General features: G+C 40.6%; 1 protein-coding gene and 1 pseudogene across 5 annotated transcripts in view; one reads left to right on the top strand and one right to left on the bottom strand.

The window, feature by feature from the left end:
- Lpp (LIM domain containing preferred translocation partner in lipoma) overlaps window positions 1-18,803 on the bottom strand; it is a 589,358-nt gene that overhangs the window by 244,965 nt on the left and 325,590 nt on the right. The gene's annotated exons all lie outside the window — the stretch shown is intronic.
- Window positions 3,461-18,003, top strand: LOC132648653 (small ribosomal subunit protein uS11m-like; annotated as a pseudogene).

Genomic DNA, 18,803 nt, shown 5'->3' with positions numbered 1-18,803 from the left:
CCTGCTTTCCCATTACTCCCTCTTGAGAGATCCATTATCAGGGCATCAACTGCTATTGCAATATAGGATCAACTGAATGCAGAAATGTTCATCTGTAGCCCTCCATCATGTACATCAGAAAGATATGATGGAACCCACCAAGAAAGGGAGATACAGAAAGGGATGACGGAATCCACCCAGAAAGGGAGATGCACTAAAGGAAAAGCAACTGGGGCATTAACAAAAATGCTGAGAATTGTGAATCAAAATTCTTTCTTGCTTTCACATCATGTAATAATATTTCCTCATATGAATAGGTACAGAGTAGTAAATGAGATCCACTAATGTGGCCGATTTGACAGAAGTCGAACACATACATTTAAAAGTATTCGTTTAAAAAAATATTAAACTGGAACATCAAAAAAATTGGAGGAAAGGAATCAGGAATAATTCTATGAGAGATCAGGAGGTCTAAATTGAGGTTGGCAAGTTAAATGATATTCACATTTAGTAGTCCATGATGTCTGGGGGAGTGATTTGTATCTTTCACTGGGAAAAATCCAAGCAACGCAGTATCTATGCAGATGTCTTAACACTGTAGCTAGACAATTTGCTCAAAGGAACCCGGAGGTGTCTGTGTGACCTGAACACTTCGTTCCTGTTAAAAATGGAGAGACAATCTCGCCTCTGACCTGTCTGCTTGAGGGAATTCCTATCTGAGCACTTAGGCAGGAAGGAGAAATATCGGAGATCAACAACAGGTTCCAAACTGCACTTGTTGAGCACTTACTTGGTAGAACTGGTTACCTTAGGGCAGAAAACACCATTGGTTTGTAGCTGTTAAATGACTGAACGGAGGGGAATGCCGTGCTGTTGAGCTTCACACATGATATTCGTGGATTTACGGGTCAAGGAAACAGAATTTGGTGCTAAAGATCTAGTAACAGGAGTCTACACAGGTACCATAAGCTGAGTTCAAACCAGGGCATGGAGGGGTCCTCAGGCTTGCCATACTCCTGCCATTTCCTAGAATTTCCCAACTGTGGCCAGCTCTTGTCCCACACTATTGATGTACTAACAGACTACAGGAAAGCACAAATGATGTATATGGTTTTTTATAACTTTATATGTATAAAAAGGCATCTGTAAAGGGAAATACAGCCTACAATACGACATATAAGTCACATATTTATCAGCTTCATTTTTAAAAAAATACTTAGGTAAATGTGATATTACAATTAAGGGAGCTGTTGTTTAGCACTAAAGATCCACAGAAATTATGTCTGCCTATATGAAACAGAGCTATGTAATGTAGAAAACAGAGACAATGCTAACATCACAAAAAGAAAAAAAAACCTAAAATATCAATTGTAATAGCAAAAGCAAAATCAAGTCAGACGATGCTTTGAGAAAAGGAACAAAATTTTCCTTTAACACAGTTACACAAGCCATTCTTTATATGACTTTAATTAAAAGTATGCTTGTCAATCAGTATACATTGCACAAGATATTATTACCCAGTGGATTACATGAAATTCTAGCATTACATATTTGTTTGTTTCTTTACTTATTTATTTTACATCGAACTGAATAGTTTCAATGTATGTAAGTTAAAACTTCATTTTAGAGCTTAACATTTGTATAGACATACATATTTTTTAATTTTATAATATAACCATATAGCCATTGTTCACTAACAAGTAATGTTTATTTAAACATTACCAACAGAATTACACAGGAGAAGTTTCTTCCATGGTGTTTGTAAATGTAGTATCCATGTGCTTAAGCCAAATGCCTATAAACGTAGCTATCAACTCACTTCCGATAAAGATGGCCACACATATGTTCGAAGCAGCAAATCTGCTTTCATTTACCTTTAAACAAGGAATATGTCATTTTTCTTACAGAAGTTAGAGCTAAGCTAAGGAGGAAAGACAACTAAAGTAACTTACCTATTGCTTAAATTATGGCTATATACATTTCTTATTTTGTATCCTCCTATTTTCCATAGTTCTGACTACTCCCAGAAAATATGGTCTCGTGTGTGTGTGTGTGTGTGTGTGTGTGTGTGTGTTTTGGAAGGGGAAATATTATAGTTGTACATGTATGTGTGAATATGATCACCCAAGGCTGTTTGCATGTATGTGCTCAGCCAAGTGTGTGCGTGTGTGTATCTTTCTTTACCATTCTGAACCTTATTGGACTGAGAGACCACACAGTCTCTCAATGCAACATCTTAGCTAGACTACATGGCCAGTGAGTCCCTAGGATCCATGTGTCTCTACTGCACGGCTTGTAACCCCATGTGTAAACCTGGCTTTCTACATGGGTTCTATGGATCCAATCTCAGGTCTTCACACTTGGTCAGGAAGCCCTCCACCCACTAAGGAATATCTCCAAACACTCAGAAGTCAAGTCATAATGTAAAAATAAGTGATCACATCAAAACACTCAGGTGTAAAAGCTATGCTATTGCTGGGGGCTGGGTACACCGTGATCAGGTGATCATTGTATTTTAACCAGTGGTGGTTTCTGTACTGGCCTCTGACTGCTGAAAAGAGAAGCTTATTTGATGCAGATAGAGAGTTTGACTTATTTGTGGGTATAGTGTTAAGCTTCATAGTGCAGTTAAGGATTATGCTGGTGTAATAAAGGGGCAGTAGTCATTTCTCCTCTAAGATCGATGACCTTACTGGTCTGGTATTAGGTGTAACTTCCCTCTTGTGGAGTGATGTGTATATCCGATTAGACAGCTGCTGGCTACCTCCATGATATAAGGACCACTACTGTACCTTTGGGGAAGGGAGAGGGAAGGGAGAAAGAGATGTAATTTTATTTTATTTATTTTGCCATGATGGCCATTGTGGTTCCCAGGCATTACGATTGGATAGTATTGACTACTTTCATTCCATGGCAGATAGCATAGCACCTTCTGGTAAAATAAAGCTAGATCCTAAGAAGGCTTTCGTGTTAGAGATAGCCTGAGTCTTTCGAGTTGTGTGTCTGAAGTGGGTGATGTCTTCAACAGTTATGTAGACTTACCTTCAACCTATAAGAGTCAAGCAAAACCAACAACAAAGCCTACATTGTTTTGGGAGTCACTTGGACTACCAAGACCAACAACTTGAGCTGAGGTTGAGCTCTTGACTTGTATTGGTCTTTCTGTTAGACTGTGGCTCAAGGAACACTGCAGAAGAGAGTTCAGAAACATTCTAAGATCCAGAGAACCAAGAAGTATGCTACTGTCTCCTAGAAATGAAAAGGAAGCTATACCCATGATATTGTAACAATATGGCTGCCCAACTGAACAAATGACAGCACCAACAGACACACATGTAAAAGAGGGGAAATCTTATCCCATGCCATGGGGAATATCTTTGGAGTTGTGTGAAATTCAGCACAGATATCCCTGGCCTTGAGAGTCTTATAGCAACAAAATTAATACAGAATACTTCTAAATACCTGCAGTATACAACTCAGAATGCTAAGCAGCATAGAGAAGTACATGATTAAAGTGTCAGATGGATTATTCTCAATCCAGAAGGTAAGATGGACTCTCTGAGCTCAATCTGTTTGGAATGATCTAGTTGGATGGTTTTGTGTCTGTGCACACATATACACAGACACACACACAGAGGCTCCCTCCCTCCCTCCCTTCCTCTCTTCAGAAGTGAGGGAAGAAGTCTTGTTTCCAGCACATACTGCCGTCAGAGTCACAGAGAAAGGCTGAAAGTATGTTTGGAGAACACTGAAATGTGATAATTTTTTTTCCCACCAAGACAGGGTTTCTCTGTATAGCCTTGGCTGTCCTGGACTGGCTCTGTAGACCAGGCTGGCCTTGAACTCAGAGATCAACTTGTTTCTGCCTCCCTGCAGTGCTGGGATTAAAGATGTGATAAACTTTAAAAAAAAACAACTGATACATATTATGTCAAGTCTTATTAAAATGCTTTACATAGAGGTGATGAAGAATCTAGTCTTGTCTCTACTCTAACAACATAGAAAATGAAGTTTGGCGAGTTTGATGCAAGTTGTCCAAGGACACAGGTGATGTTAGTTCATGAGGTAGAGCTTGAGGCTCCCGCTCTGTGCTGTCAGCCTCCTCTCTACAGTACAGGAAGAAGACTATACAATGAGAGCAGGGCGAGCTGTGAAGGGTAACAGCTGCCTTTAATTTTACCTGATAACTAATCTGATACAATTAAGGGACACATCACAGGGTAAGAGAAGGGCAAACAAGACACAGTGCTGAGATAAAAACACTTCACAGGGACAGCAATTACCCTCTGAAGAGAGGAACTCCTTATTCATTAAGAGTTAAGGGCACACACACTTCTTGTGCAAATTATTTCTGTTCAGCTGAAGGTGGGGGTGACATTTCAAACAGTCTTTAAAAGAACAGCTTGATAAATGTTATTTTATTAACGCCCTATTGTCATAGCTATAAACACTCTTCTGTACCAACAGATGATCTCAGTTTAACAGATAATATTATTTTTTTTTAAATGCTGAACTTTTTTTTTTCCCTACATGTTGGGCAATTTAAAATTCTTTCTTCACAGGACAGCTAGAAAAATTTAATTACCATGTTAACACATTGTGAAAATTAAAACAACATCAAAAACAGCACAGAACCAGAAGCATGACCTCCCATTCATTAGGAGCCATCACAGCCCAATGTACTGTGTACTTGGAATTACACTGTTTGTATTACACTGAGTTTCTACAAAGAGTCAGAGGAGGGCAGAAGCACAAAGCAAGTCGGGAATTATTATCTGAGCCTCTGGAAGAGTGAGCACGTTGAGAAATGAGAAACCTATTTCATTCTACAGAAAACATTAATACTAGATCTCTTTCTGATTTACAATGATGAGTCCACTGTACCAGGTAATTCCTGCTCACAATCAATTAATCTAAATTCAAAAGTCAACAGGCACAAAGCAAATAGGCACTTTAGCAAAGGCTGTTTCAAAGCACACTGCCTTTTTATTAGCCCATTATATGAAAATTATGTTAATTTCTTAATAAGGTTAAAGAAACAGACCACATTATTAATTGTATTGCAAATAAAATATTTAATTAAAGATGCATTATTGGGTAGAATTTAGCATCTGGTCTTCTGGTTTGCAGACAGTGTGGAGTAATGGAAATAAACAATTACTATAGATGTCCTCCTGTGCTCTGCTCTTCCGTTGATTCAACTTTCCTTGCAATATTTATAGTTCCTTCCACTTTACTGAAAACATCTAGGATGAGGGGATAAACTGGGAATGTCACATATTACCCTGCCCAGCATGCTGAGGTTCATTCTCTTAGAGAACAGTTGAGAGGTAGGTGTTAGTGGAATGGGAGCTGCTTCCTAGACCCTTCACAACAACGGTTTCAATTTTCAAAACATAGACTGTTATGACATTCGTTGCGTCAACACAAAGTTGTCTTCCCTGTAATTCCCAATGCTTTCCAGGGCCCTTCTAATGTCATTTAAGACAGTCATGATGGACTAATGAGACATCCTTGGCAGCTAGTCGTAATTCACTGCACATGTAGCATTCCCTGAGAGATTTTTCTCCTCGACTAAACCACAACCCTATCTCATTACCATTGCTTCATGAATAGTTTTTTTGGTTTAAATTTTGCTGTTGGCATTTAGCTATGAAAAAGGCTCTTCCATAATATGTATAGAACCTTTCTCTCTTAAAAATATCAAATCAAGATGTCTCCAACTTAAAAGCACTGCAGGCGATTTAAATTAAGACAGCTAATCTCCATGGCAATAATAAATAATAGTGCAACAACGTGGGCCCCACTCGCTGCTGGGTTATAAAAACTGAAACAAACCTGTATACAGATATTTGTCAGTTGAAATCACCTTGTTCTACTTATAAGATTATTAAATGTCTTCACACTTAATCTTGCTCCAAATAGTCCCTTTCCCAGACACAGGATCTTCTATTGCTGACAGTGCCACAGCCTAAGCCTTACAACTCCCAGAAGATGGGCAAAGAGAATGTCCAATCACATCACTTAAAAGATGCTTGCAGCTAGAAATATACCTATATTAATATCCAGATGCATACATATCAATGTCTGTATTACATATTATACTTTGAAAACAGTTAATATAATGGTCTTGGCAATTCATATCTAAAACATGGAAATTTGAGTGTTTTTTTTCCCCCTACTCTATCCATGGGGATATGTACTGAGAATTATTAACAGTTTTTTTTTTTTTTGAATGGAAATGGTTTTTGCATTTGTTTTTTTTTTTTTTTTTTCAGAATTCAAAACCTAGATATGAAGCCTCAGGGTAAAAGTGGTATGGAAAGTTAGCTTTATGGCTAAATGAAGCCCTAAATTCCCAAAGCACTTCCATTCTGTTGAAGGACATTTCCACTTCTCTTCACTGGGGGAAAGAGGACAATGCTGGTAGAGGTGACAGAAAATCCTCCCCACCCTCTTCAGTGACTGCATTCAGCTGCCAAGAGAATGGCTAGGATTAGCCTTCAAAAGGAGGAGTGCAGGAAGGAAGGAGAACAACCTGACACAGCTCCAACTGAAATCATGGCTTAGGGGTGGAAAACACAAAAGGAACAGAGAAAAAAATAATGCATTTTAAGAATCCATAGGAAGCTGTCTAAAAAAATCAGACCATTTATAAAAGGTAAAGGCAAATTGTAGGCATGGGGACCTATGTCTATACTACTAGGGTCTGAAGTAAGAGAACACATAGGCCAAGCCTAGGTGTTCTTAGCATGCGCAACAAAGCCACACTTAAGAACAAAGAAAATAGCTCAAGGCAAAGGCTCTCTGCTGGGTTATATAAAAGTTACAGTATACTAGCTGACCCCTTTATTATCTTTTTCCACTTGAGGTAAAATGATGGAGTATCCAGTAAAAGACCATTATTTATTTGTTAATCCTAAGGGAAAAAGTAACTTTTAAAACAAAAATATAAAGAAAATTTCTATATGCTCCAAGAAGAGACACTGCATTTCAATTATATTAACAACTTATGTCCGAGTTACATGTTGCAGAAACAAAACTTCTCACCATGGGGGCAATTTATATGAGAGAAGGAACATGGACCATCTTTGGAAAAATAGATTTTTCGTTGCTACTTCTATTCTTGTATAAAGTACCTTTTAGTCTCACTCGCACCCCTGGCTATCATTCCCCACTCACTGCAGACCCTTTGCCAGACTCACGGCTTTTTGCTTGGTTTTGGGACCCATTTACTTTAACCCAGACAGCAGTGTGAGCTTCTCTAGCACTTCTCATTTTAAAGAGGAAGTCTGCTCCAGAGATCTGGGCCTGAGAAGTCAAGACTCAAACACAGAAAGTGAAAGACAAGCAAGAGAATGGGACGAGGAAATTAATAGTTTAGATACAACATGATGAATAAGCCAAAGCAATACATGGAAAGGCCCAATCCCAACAGAAATCTCTTTTAATCATTTCAGGTCATGATCAGATTCAGGCACACACACACACACACACCCACTCTAATCCAAAAATGGCACGTAGACTTTTTTTCTTCATCTAAAACTGGAAAGAGTAGCCTGCTTTTTAAAGAAATCCCACCCATTCAATTTCCTCTATTATCAGGGAGCCTCTTCGTCAGTTTCAGCGGGAGATTAATCACTTTTGCAACTCACTGAAAGAGTTTTCTGGAAAGCATAACAACCTGCAAGTGTAAATGACGGGATTATTCTTCCTGCAGCTCAGCCGCCTACAAATTCTTTCTCATCCATGACTCAGCATGAGGTAAAAAGAGCTAATGAAAAGGGGGCATGCTTCCTTTTAAAAATTGTCAACTTACTTTCAACACGTAGAACTGTTAAAAAAAATTCCCCCAAAGCTTGACAGTAAAATACAGCAGCTTTCCATGAATGCTCATACTTATACACCCAGAAACTTCTTCAAGTTATACTAAAGGTAGGGTGTTTGTCTGCCCTACCCAAGCTCTACTACCTGTAAACCACTGACAGGGGAGTATATGAAGGTTAGGGGAAGGATACTGGGATTTGCTTTACTGAGATCAAGATTTGAAGAGGGAAGACAAATCATGTAACTTAAGAGTTCCCTGAGAGAAGGGAACTGGCCTGGGGCTTTCCCTCCCTTGTAAAAGGCCACTTGATTTGATTGCACAAATAGCCCTCCAGAAGTAGACAGCTTCTCAAAGAGCCCTCGAAGAAACAAGAGAAACAACATAAAAATAAACATATTTTATGTTTTCTTGTTCAAAATGAATGTTGTGTTAAGTTTATGGGAGATCCAGGCACACTTGAGACAGTCACATTATAAGCATTTCTCAAACATTCACTCACTAAGTGCCTAATCTTTTTGCTACACATGGCCATAAACACTGGGCAGCAAGATGGAAGCCTAACAAGATGGGCAGGGTCAATAGGCCAAGGGTCTTACAGAACTTACCATGGGTGCAGTGAGAATGATCCTTAAAAGCAGGAGATGAAACCACCCAAAAGATGGAAAGTGTGGGCTTCAGAAGTTTAAGGGGAAAAGTTCCAAAGAACACAGCTAGGATGAGAAAATTGAACTAGCCAAGAGGAATTTGCTGAACGGTCTCAAGGGAATGGACATCTTGGATGACATCAGTGAAGGGCTGGGACATAAACAGGGTTCCTTGCACAGAGATGAACATGTCCGTGTACAGCATCAGCTCAGTGTATCTGTGGCCAGACCAACAGCACAAGAGCAGGAGAAGAACCCACAGAGGTATACTGCCTAAAAAGGAAGGTGCTTATTCATGTGGACACAGGAGAACTCCAAATCAATTTCTATTGACTCCAGACCCTGTTTTTTTTTTTTTTTTTTTTGTAGTACCCTACTGTGCTACTATAACGGAGTTCTAGAGGAGGAATAAAGGAAATTTTGCAGTTGGAGAACAGCTTGGTACATGAGTTGGGATGGAGCAAGGTGTAGGCAATTGGTTACAAGGAATTCATTTAGAAAGGTACTGTTCGTTCAGACAGTTCCTGTGCTGAAAGCTTGGCTTACAGATTTGGAGAGGTGACTAGGTCACAATAAATGCTAGTGAAATGCACAGGTTGATCCATTGATTCACAGTTGGATGGACAGACAACTAGGAGGCGGGCCTAGTATGGAGACATAGGTCATATGGGATAGAGAGGACTGGCCTCCATCCCCAAGCCTTCCTCTGAGAAGCTTTGACCTGCCATGTCATGATATTCTGACCCAGCACAGTCACAGAGCATTGTGGGTAGACAATATATAAAGTGATGTGGCAAAATAAAAGTGACTAATGTAGCCAGAGTCCCAGTCCAAGGGAGGTTACAGTCATCTGAAGATAGAGAGAAATAAACTAGATATAAATATTTAGAAGAGGATTTTCTCAGTCAGGGACAATGAAGCCTGGAAAGATTATACAAATGGCTTGCTTAGGAAATTGGCTAGACAGTGACACTACATTAAAGACCACAGAAGGACACACTCTGGCTCTTTTTTGGACACATGTGGGAAGAGATTTATGTAACCTAACAAATATTCTTTGAAGAAGCAGGTAAAGTTCATCAGTGACTGAAGTGCAAGAAAATGAGTAGAAAAGATTCCTATAACACCATGACAACCTTGGTTGCTGAGGCCATCAACAAGCATCATAAATGATGCCCAGCACTCAAAGGAAAACAACATTTGAGAGGAAAAATGGGAACAAGCCAAGAAGGTTCCTAAAGTGGGACTGTTCAGAAAGGTGGTAAGAAAACCAAGAGTGTGGTATGTGATGACCTTTAATGGCTGCTGAGAACAGAACAAGCCACGGGTTTGTTTCGGGACAGGCATGTTGGGAAACTCTGAAAGTGGCCAAATGAAAAGGGAGTGAGAAGAATACCTGAGCCACAGAGTCTGTGTTGGACAAGAACGGATGGGAGATAGAACCAAAGGTGAGTGGTGGTAGATCTGCTCTAGAATCGGGGAGTTACCTAAGAGAGGGAGCTGGAAAAATACAGGAGTGTGCTGCAGGGATGATACTAATTTTATGAGTACAGATTTGAAATATGGAACAGCAATTACAAGGCTCAGGCTGTGTTGACTGTAGCTGGGTGGAGTCACAGAAATGAGAGAACAATAGGTCAAGAGGCCATCAAACAGGGCTCTAACAGGACTGGAGAGCAAGCCATTTGCCCTGTGGTCAGGGAAGTAGAGGGAACATTGTTGCCTACAGGATAACAACAATAAAAATGTGGAAGATGGCTATAACTACATCATAGCTCCTGTACCTATGATTCAAAGAATGTGGAGGAATAGGGCATGGAAAGACTCTAAGATACCAGCAAGTGGGCTGTAATGCTAACATGGAGGGGAAAATGTTCACAGGTTCCTACAAAATCCACAGACAATGACTGCTGGGAGAGGGAGAATTAGCATCTTCCAGGAATGAGCCCCCAATATAAAGGGGTCAGCTATCTATAAAACCATATACACAAAAACAAAAAAATGGACTCAGCAGGATCTGTCTGTGTGTCTGCCTATCTATCTATCTATCTATCTATCTATCTATCTATCTATCTATCTATGTGCATACATGCATATATGTGCTTGTGTGTGCAATGGTAATAATCAAATAAAAAGGGGTTATCAATTTAATAATGAGGTCATGGACAGGGTCAGAGGGAAGATGTCTAGAAAGAGCTAAGAGGAAGAGTGGGAAGGAAAACAGTGAGGTAATTCTATTTAATTAAAAATTTATTAAAAAATTAAGATAGTCTTTTAGTTCAATTGCTATGATCTAAAAGCAGAATGTAAGAATAATACTAAATAGAATTCAGGAGGAGCAACTGCCAACACTGCAGATTACAACTTAAGAACAGGAAGACACTCTATGACAAGTCATGCTTCTCTTTCATCTCAGGTCCCAGCATGTTGGAAGTAGATCACCATTTTCATTTATTGTTCCAGGGACCAAACAGTAATGGGCACTACTTCTAGATGTGCTTAAAATTCTCATCAACTGACTTTAAGAAAGAGGGCTGATTCAATCGGTTGTAAGGCTATAGCAGAGCTGAGGAGCCTTTTACAGAGAAGAATTTCTGCTTGTGAGTAGCAGGATCAGTCCTTGGGGGCCAGGGGAGCCAGCCTGCTGTTTTTAACAACCTGCTGTGGACTTGTGATCTCATAGCCAGCGCACAAAAAGAATGACAGCTAATCTCAATATATACCTCCTGCTGGTTCAGTTTGACAAAACTTTCTGTAGATATTACCAAGTATACTGATCTTGGACTTCAGTAGAAAGCAAAGCATAATACATACCACTGAGGTCCTAATACTAATATGCTTTTTGCTACATAAACATTTTTCCCCACATCAGTAAAAATGGGCAGCTACCTCTGAAGAAACATGACTTCCTTCCCTGGGAGCAGAAAACAAGAGGGCATCTCCCAAGGGCCTTCAACAAGATAGGGGGCATGAATCCCCAAGTGCCACAAAAATAGGGGTAAGTTCACAAAACAAAATTCTTTCCCAAAGGTCTATATACATAATGAGGATATTTAGATTCTATATATTTTTTTGAACTGGCAAACCAAAAATTTATTGAGAAAAAGTACTTGCTTTCAATAGCATCATTCTCGTTGATAGTGTAACATGACAGTTATTTTTTTTAAAACACAATTGTCATCTTCCAGCCAATGGTTAGATGCACAGTAGTACTATGTTTTATAGAAACTAATACTTGAACCTAAATACTTATCTTAATATTGTTTTTAAACTTTATGATATGAATAATAAAATTAGATCTTGATAATTAAAATTATTACTTTTCAATATTTATTTGATTGCTTTAGTTGTCCAAAAATTTTTTTCTTGATCACAGACATGACAAACATATATGTTTTTATATGCATTGAAATAACTGCAAAAAAAAGAGTGAAAAGGATTTAAGATCTTACCATGACATCTTTTAGACACGGGAACTGCAGTTACAAGGTGGGTAGATAAACCTTATAGGGTTGAGGTTGATCAGAACCAGGTTTAAAACACAGGCTTCCTACCTTTTCCCACCTATTGTCCTTTACATGTTTCTACACAAAAAGCTTTAAAGAATATCCACACATACACCACCATAGTCCATGGTTTCCCTCTCCTCTTGGTAAATGCCCCCAGGATGCTTTTGGCAGAGCTTAGAGGTTGCTCAGGCCACAGGAATCCATGTAGGAATGCCTGACAGCAAAGCTTGCCTTGTCTGCCTTTTGCTAACACTCCTCCAGCAAACACCAAGTGCATATGAATTATTATGGAATTACTTATGCTCTTACCGCCTCTCCCCTTTTGGTGAGTGAATGACCACCTTCCACATGTGGTATATTTCACTGAATGGCTCCTGCAAAGTCAAGACTCCATCCAGGCTGGACTTGAGGCAGGGGGAGTAATCATTTATGACATTAATGCCAGCTTCCCTGAGCCATTGAAAGAGCCTCCTCCTTTTCCTAAAAGTACCCCCAACGCTCTGTGACCAGTGGGCCACTGGGCTGCTTCAGAGCTAGCTCAGACTAATACAGCAGAAAGAGGTCTTACCTGGCAAGAACTCCACAAGGATGGGCTGCTAAAGTCCCTGACAGTGAGAAATTATTTCCCCCTTAAAAACACTAGCTGGGCATGGCAGTACACACCCTTAATCCCAGTACTCAGGGAGGCAGATCTGTTCCACAAATAAATTTATCAGGGAGAATCCCAGGAAGGAAGGAAATTAACTCACACCATAGGAGATATTTAGAAAGAGAGAGGGAAAAGATTTATTAGCTTTAGCTACTGATGACCAATATCCCTGACCAAGAAGACACAAGCCAATCAAAACCTTTCAAACAAAGAAAAGTGAAAATAGAATAGAAAAAGAAGAGGAAAAGAGAAGAAAAGGGAAAAAATAGGGAGGTGAAGAGAAGGGGAGAAAAAGAAAAGGGAGGAGAGAGACTAGGAGAAAGGGAAAGAGAAAGGGGCAGGGAGGGGACAGGAAAGGGTACTCTTCTTGAGTCAGGGCAGTGGGGAAGGAGAAAGAACTATTCTAAAAATGCTGACATTAATATTTAAACTAATAACTATACTTTGTTTTAAATATACTGGGTCAAGGATTTATATATGCAAGGACAAACCGCTTCCTTTAAACCAAAATCTCACCTTATTTTTCAACCATACTATATTTAAGATCTAGGTTTCACAGTTTCAGCTGTGAAAGATACCAGGTAATAATTTTCTGGAAGGAAAGAAAGAAAAAGCAAAAGGAAGAGAGAGCGGAAGCGAGGTAGGTGGGGGGCTCTGGAAGGAAAGACGAAGGAAAGGACCAAGAGAGGAAGAAAATTATAGTTTATAGCTTTATAAATATTGTGAGATCTACATTGTCAAATATACTGTATGTATCTAAATATATACAGATATATGTATATACATTATGACATACATAATGATACTTATATAAATTTGTTAAATATGTTAAATTATATATTAAAATATACCTACAATATGCTATAGTTTGGCTCTAGAATGTCCCCAAACATTGCCTATATTAAGGCATGGTGCTTAGGCGGGTGCTGCTAGAGATTGGTTAATTAGGAAGTGGAGCATAATGTAATGAAGTTATATCCTTGAAAGCATGCACTTGCTAGCACATACTTGGACTCAGGCTCCATCTTAATTTTCACCTCAGGCATATGATGCAAGCAGCTCTTTTTCCATATGATGCAAGAATGCCACCCTAACAGGTATCAAGCAATAGAACCAATCAGCTACCCAAACCCTTTCCTCCTCATAGGCTGCTTGTCTCAGGTACAATGTTACAGTAATGAAAGCCCACTAGCACAATACATGTCATGCAGAAATTAAAAAAAAAAAAAAAAACATCTGCATGCAGAATGGCAACCAAACACACACAGTACAGAATCGTTACACATATGTTCAGACTTAGAGAAAGAACTCTATGCCCCCAAATCTTACAACTATTAGAATGTATTTGCTTCTCTTGTTTTAAAAATACAAATATGTAGTACACGTGTAAAACATGGACACAACTCAGATGCCAGAGATTTTTATATTGCATAAATATTTTTTATTTGTTACAATTTATTCACTTTGTATCCCAGCTGTAGCCCCCTCCCTCATGTCCTCCCAACCCCTCCCTCCCTCCCTCTTCTCCTCCCTATTTCACTTTACACCCATCAGAATGGCTGAGATAAAAAACTGAAGTGACAACACATGCTGGAGAGGATGTGGAGAAAGGAGAAACTTTCCTCCATTGGCACAGAGATTTTTATAAGGAAGGATACACCACATGTGGAAGAAGCTAGAATGCTAGTCCTCATTTCATTCAAGAAACGAGAGAAATTGCTATTATCAGAAAAATAAAAACAGATATGATTCTTTCGTTCAGGATTCGACAATTAATGATGAGCTGTATGAAACAAAAAGTAGAAGCTGACTAAATCTTACACAGATAGAAAACATAAGCAAAGAGGAGAATGTGAGAGAAGCAGCTAGCTATCTTACATTTATTCAGTCTGGCAGGGAACGCTGGGGATTGAAGAGGGACTTTCCAGATCAACATCCCTAGACCCCGAATAAAGACCTTGGGTTATCCTGAAAGCAGAAGGCTAACAAAGAAGGCACATGATTTCTGAAGGTGTGTGATCTTCTTTACCAACCGGAACTACTGTGTCTGGAAGTCTGGTCAGTGATGAGAGATAAACATGGAACCATCACCCTCCAGGCCACAGAAAGATGCAGCCTAGCCTCTCTCTTCCCCAGTCCCTATCATCTTATGCAAGGCACTGATAAAGATGTGGTTTGCAGGATGATAATGGTTCTAGAGAAGAGTAACAACTTCCAGGGTTTAGAGGCAGTGTTTCTGACCCTTTCCTGACACGCGAAAGTCAGACGTTGAAACTCTAATACTCTGAAAAGAGCACTAGCTGCCCTGTGTCCACACTTATCACTGAAGAGCCCTGCAGGTTAGCAAGACTCTTTCCAGCTTCACCTTTACACTTTCTGAGGAATAAGTAACAGTGAGGCTGGTGGCCGTCACCAGGTGGCAGATGGTGGCATGCACATGTTATACAGATGTAAATGGCTTGACCTATTATAGGCCTGCTGCGTGCGTGCATAAGGAGCGAATCAAGCAAGCCCTTTCTATCAAGCTGGTCCTACCAGACAAAACTCCGGTCACAGAGACTTGTTCAGATCATGTAATTTAAAGGCAACTTGTCAATCAGTCTGAACCCAAGAACATTCTTCGTGCTTCACAAGTCTCTGAAGGACCAAAGTCTACAGGAGAGCTATGACTACTCCTGGACCAAATACAACCGGAACTGATAGGATGAAGGGAAATAAGAACTGCCCAAGCAGCTGTAGCCTCAGCAGATCCAAGCAAGGCCAGTGGCAGCAGGCCTTTGGACTGGGTATGGGTGCAGTCAGAGGAGAGACAGACTGTCCTCAGCCTCTCCCTAAACTGGCAGCTCCAGCCATTGCAGAAACTGATGGGCCAAGTGGATATTCCCTGTTTAGCCCCTAAACTAGTCCATCAGTTAAAGAGCATGTGTTTGTTTAGATTGGGAGTATAGATTAATGTGACCTCACATGGCTTGAGACATAATGAGAATCCAATTTCTCAGCAACTTTCAATCAAAAGTCCACGTCATTGGCAACACTAGTTTAATAATCCCGGGTGATGGTGCTATAATTGGATTGCTGTTCTAGCGAGTGAGTTTCCAGGGTAACCATGTTCTTACCACAGATAAAATCCACCTGAGAGCACAAAAATGAAGGGCTTCGGAAGAGTCAGCAACAAACAAGAGGTCAAGAATTTAGGTTGAAAAGAGCTTTCCCCAAAGTACATTAGTTAGGGTGGACAGAGTCCACAAATCCCAGCTTGCCACGCTAGCTATGTGATTGGGAAAAACAAGCTTCTAGAGACCCTATGTTTGCATCTACAAAATGAACAAGAGATGGTAATAAAACAGGGACCTTAAGAGCTTGCCAGTCCATTTTTAAAGCAGACTAAATGTAAAAATAAGCAAACAATCCAAAAGCCAAGAAAGTCTAGATATCCAGTGGCCTGCAGAAAGAAAAACCAGTTATACTTTCTCTTTAGTACATCTTTACAGGCAGGAAGGCCCCTGTGGAGAGAGCCTGGGGTGGCTCTGAAAGCCAAGTCTTCTTTGCTGAGGCTCTTGTTCCTGCCTCTCTGACTTCTGGGAACAGGTTGCTTATCAGGGTCAGTTCTGTAAGACTTAATTGAGGAAGGTTGCAGCTTTGCAGGCCACACATTAAGCATGGGTTAGCCATCCTCACTGAGGGTGTGTCAGCTAGCTAGAATGTTTCATAGTCAAATACAGGGGCCCATTAAGCATACTTTCTATCCGGGGATAAACTCAGGCTGCACAAGTAGCCTTCCTGAGTAGAGATGATTAAGACAGAGAACCCTCCTTCGAATAAAATGACAGAGGGAACATGGAAGATGATAAAGAGTGTCTTTGACAACCCGGCATGGGGAGGGGGGAATCTCTTCTCTCTGCCACTATTAGGAAAGCTACCTGAAGTAAAGTCTGGATCACCTGCAGCTCTAAGACCCTTTATCCTCCATGCCCTACCCCCAGGTCAAGAAATAAGAAGGCAGTGGGGATTAGAATGGAGAAAGCATCTATCTGTGCCCAACACACACAACTTTGCAGTCAGCAACAACCAGGCAGTGAGGCAGATAAAGTTTGAGAGCAAGAATATACACAGTAAAAGTTTCTGTTGTCCCGAGATTAAATGCTGAAGCAGGAAGAGATACTATTCTTGCATCAAGTGAGAAAAGATGGTAAAGTGCGATATTAAAATGCAGCACGCTGGAATAAGTTTGCCTCTATAAAAACTGTTATGTTCTGTATGTGATTTAAATTAATGCCTATATTTGTGGGAGATAAAATTAAAATGAAGATAAATGCTGCCAGCATATAGCGTGCTTGCTGGAGCAATAAATAAGGCACGAAAGGTACTTTGCATTTCAGTCACATCTACCCAAACAGGGAGCTCAAAGCACTTGAGGAACATTTGTTAATTAAATGCTGCAAGAGATTCGTGAGGAAGGCATACAGTTACTATTTGCGCCTCTTAATCCAGTTGGGGATGTAAAGTGACCCAGGGACCTGTGGATGCTACTCTAGAGGCTTACTTCTGGTAGAGCTGGGATGAATCTCTTTGGGCATTAGGGTCTGGAAAGACTTCTTTCCCTGCTGTGGACCTAATGCAAACCTCAGTCTGTTTATTAACTGATTCTCTAGAAGAAAAGACTAAACTTTAAGATGGGAGGACAACCGTTTTAATACATACTAAGAACACATATCTGGGGGCTGGCAAGGTGGCGGGTTTACTAGATGCTTATGGTGCTGGCTCCAGCTAGGCCAGGCACTGCGGGCTAGAGATGATGAGGGTCAATATCAGTCAGTGCAGGCTGTAAGAAACTCTGGATCGTGGCTCCTAGGTCCTGTGCTGGACCTGGGATGACCAGGCTTATAGACTTTGCCTGAGCTCAGAGTATCTACACACCAGAGCCTAGAGGTCAGAAGATGCAGCTGCCAAGCAGAAAATCGAAAAGGAAGTGGCTCCAAGTTGCTTCAGCATCTACCCTCCATCTCCAGGACAGCAGAGCTCTTTGCAATGGGCAGGGATGAAATTTGAGGAGGTCTCAATTGCAAACATCAAAGTAACCTACAACAACACACATATCCAGGTAGTCTCTGCTGCTAACACGTCTCTGGCCCAAGCCTCCTGTGGCACAGAAGGCTTTCACAATACCAAGAAGGGCACCTGCACCGCAGCACAGACAGCAGGCATAGACACAGCAGCAAAAGCCACAGGAAACGAAAATGACCCACATCAGAGTTGCAGTGAAAGGCATGGGTACCAGCATTCTGGCCTGCCACCAAAGGACTAATCAAAGGGGTTCTGGAAGTGATCTCAATCATAGACAACACCGCTGTCCCATACAATGGTTGCCCACCACAGAAGGCCCGAAAGCTGTGATGAGAAGGAAGTCTGCACTTGAACCTGACCTAAAGTCACAGCTCCAGGTGGATCCTACAGAACGCTTGCAGTTGGAGCTGCTGGAGCTGGCTGCTCTCACTCCCTCCATGGGGGACCATTGCTCTTCTTGCCCCTGAAGCTGGCAGTTCTGTTAAGGCAGGCCCCTCTTAGACATGAAGGAGTGGGAACTGCTGGCACACAGTGACCCACCCCACATATATCTGGCTTCCCCTTTCCCAATAGAAAAGCAGCCCATAAAGGACACAGTCACTGTTTCATCTCAGGTTAAAAGCTCCTACAAAATATCGATAAATGTTCCCATCTTAGCCAGGATACACTTTTTAGTACTGTCCTCCACATTCCTCTCAGAGCTTTCTCAGCGTCATTTGACCAGATGATCCCTGGACGCCAGCTCTGTTAGTGCTATCTCCTAAAGCCAAGGAATGTGGCACTATCCAAAGCTCCGCCTGACGAGAGGCCAGATGACCCCACAACATTCATATTGATATAGTCATAATTCCAGTTCTACAGACTTCTGATAACTCCCAAATCTCCTCCTGTAGCATTCTACTTAATCACAGGCACAGGGCCCCCTTCATCCTGCTAATGTGGCTAGCAATGTTAATCTCCAAGGAGGAACATAGTATTTGGAGTGACTGTTGTGATGCCTCATCAAATCAAAGGTACTGCTTACTATAAAACATACCCTTGGCTATTACAGTTCTAGAAACAAAATCATTACCACTTAAATAATGGCTGTTTCTTCATTAAATTTTTATTGTGTACTTGTTGAAAAGACA

This window comes from Meriones unguiculatus, chromosome 17, assembly GCF_030254825.1.
Source record: "Meriones unguiculatus strain TT.TT164.6M chromosome 17, Bangor_MerUng_6.1, whole genome shotgun sequence".
NCBI lineage: Eukaryota > Metazoa > Chordata > Mammalia > Rodentia > Muridae > Meriones > Meriones unguiculatus.
The sequence above is the reverse complement of the archived record's forward strand: the minus strand, read 5'-3'. Positions and strand labels throughout refer to the sequence as shown.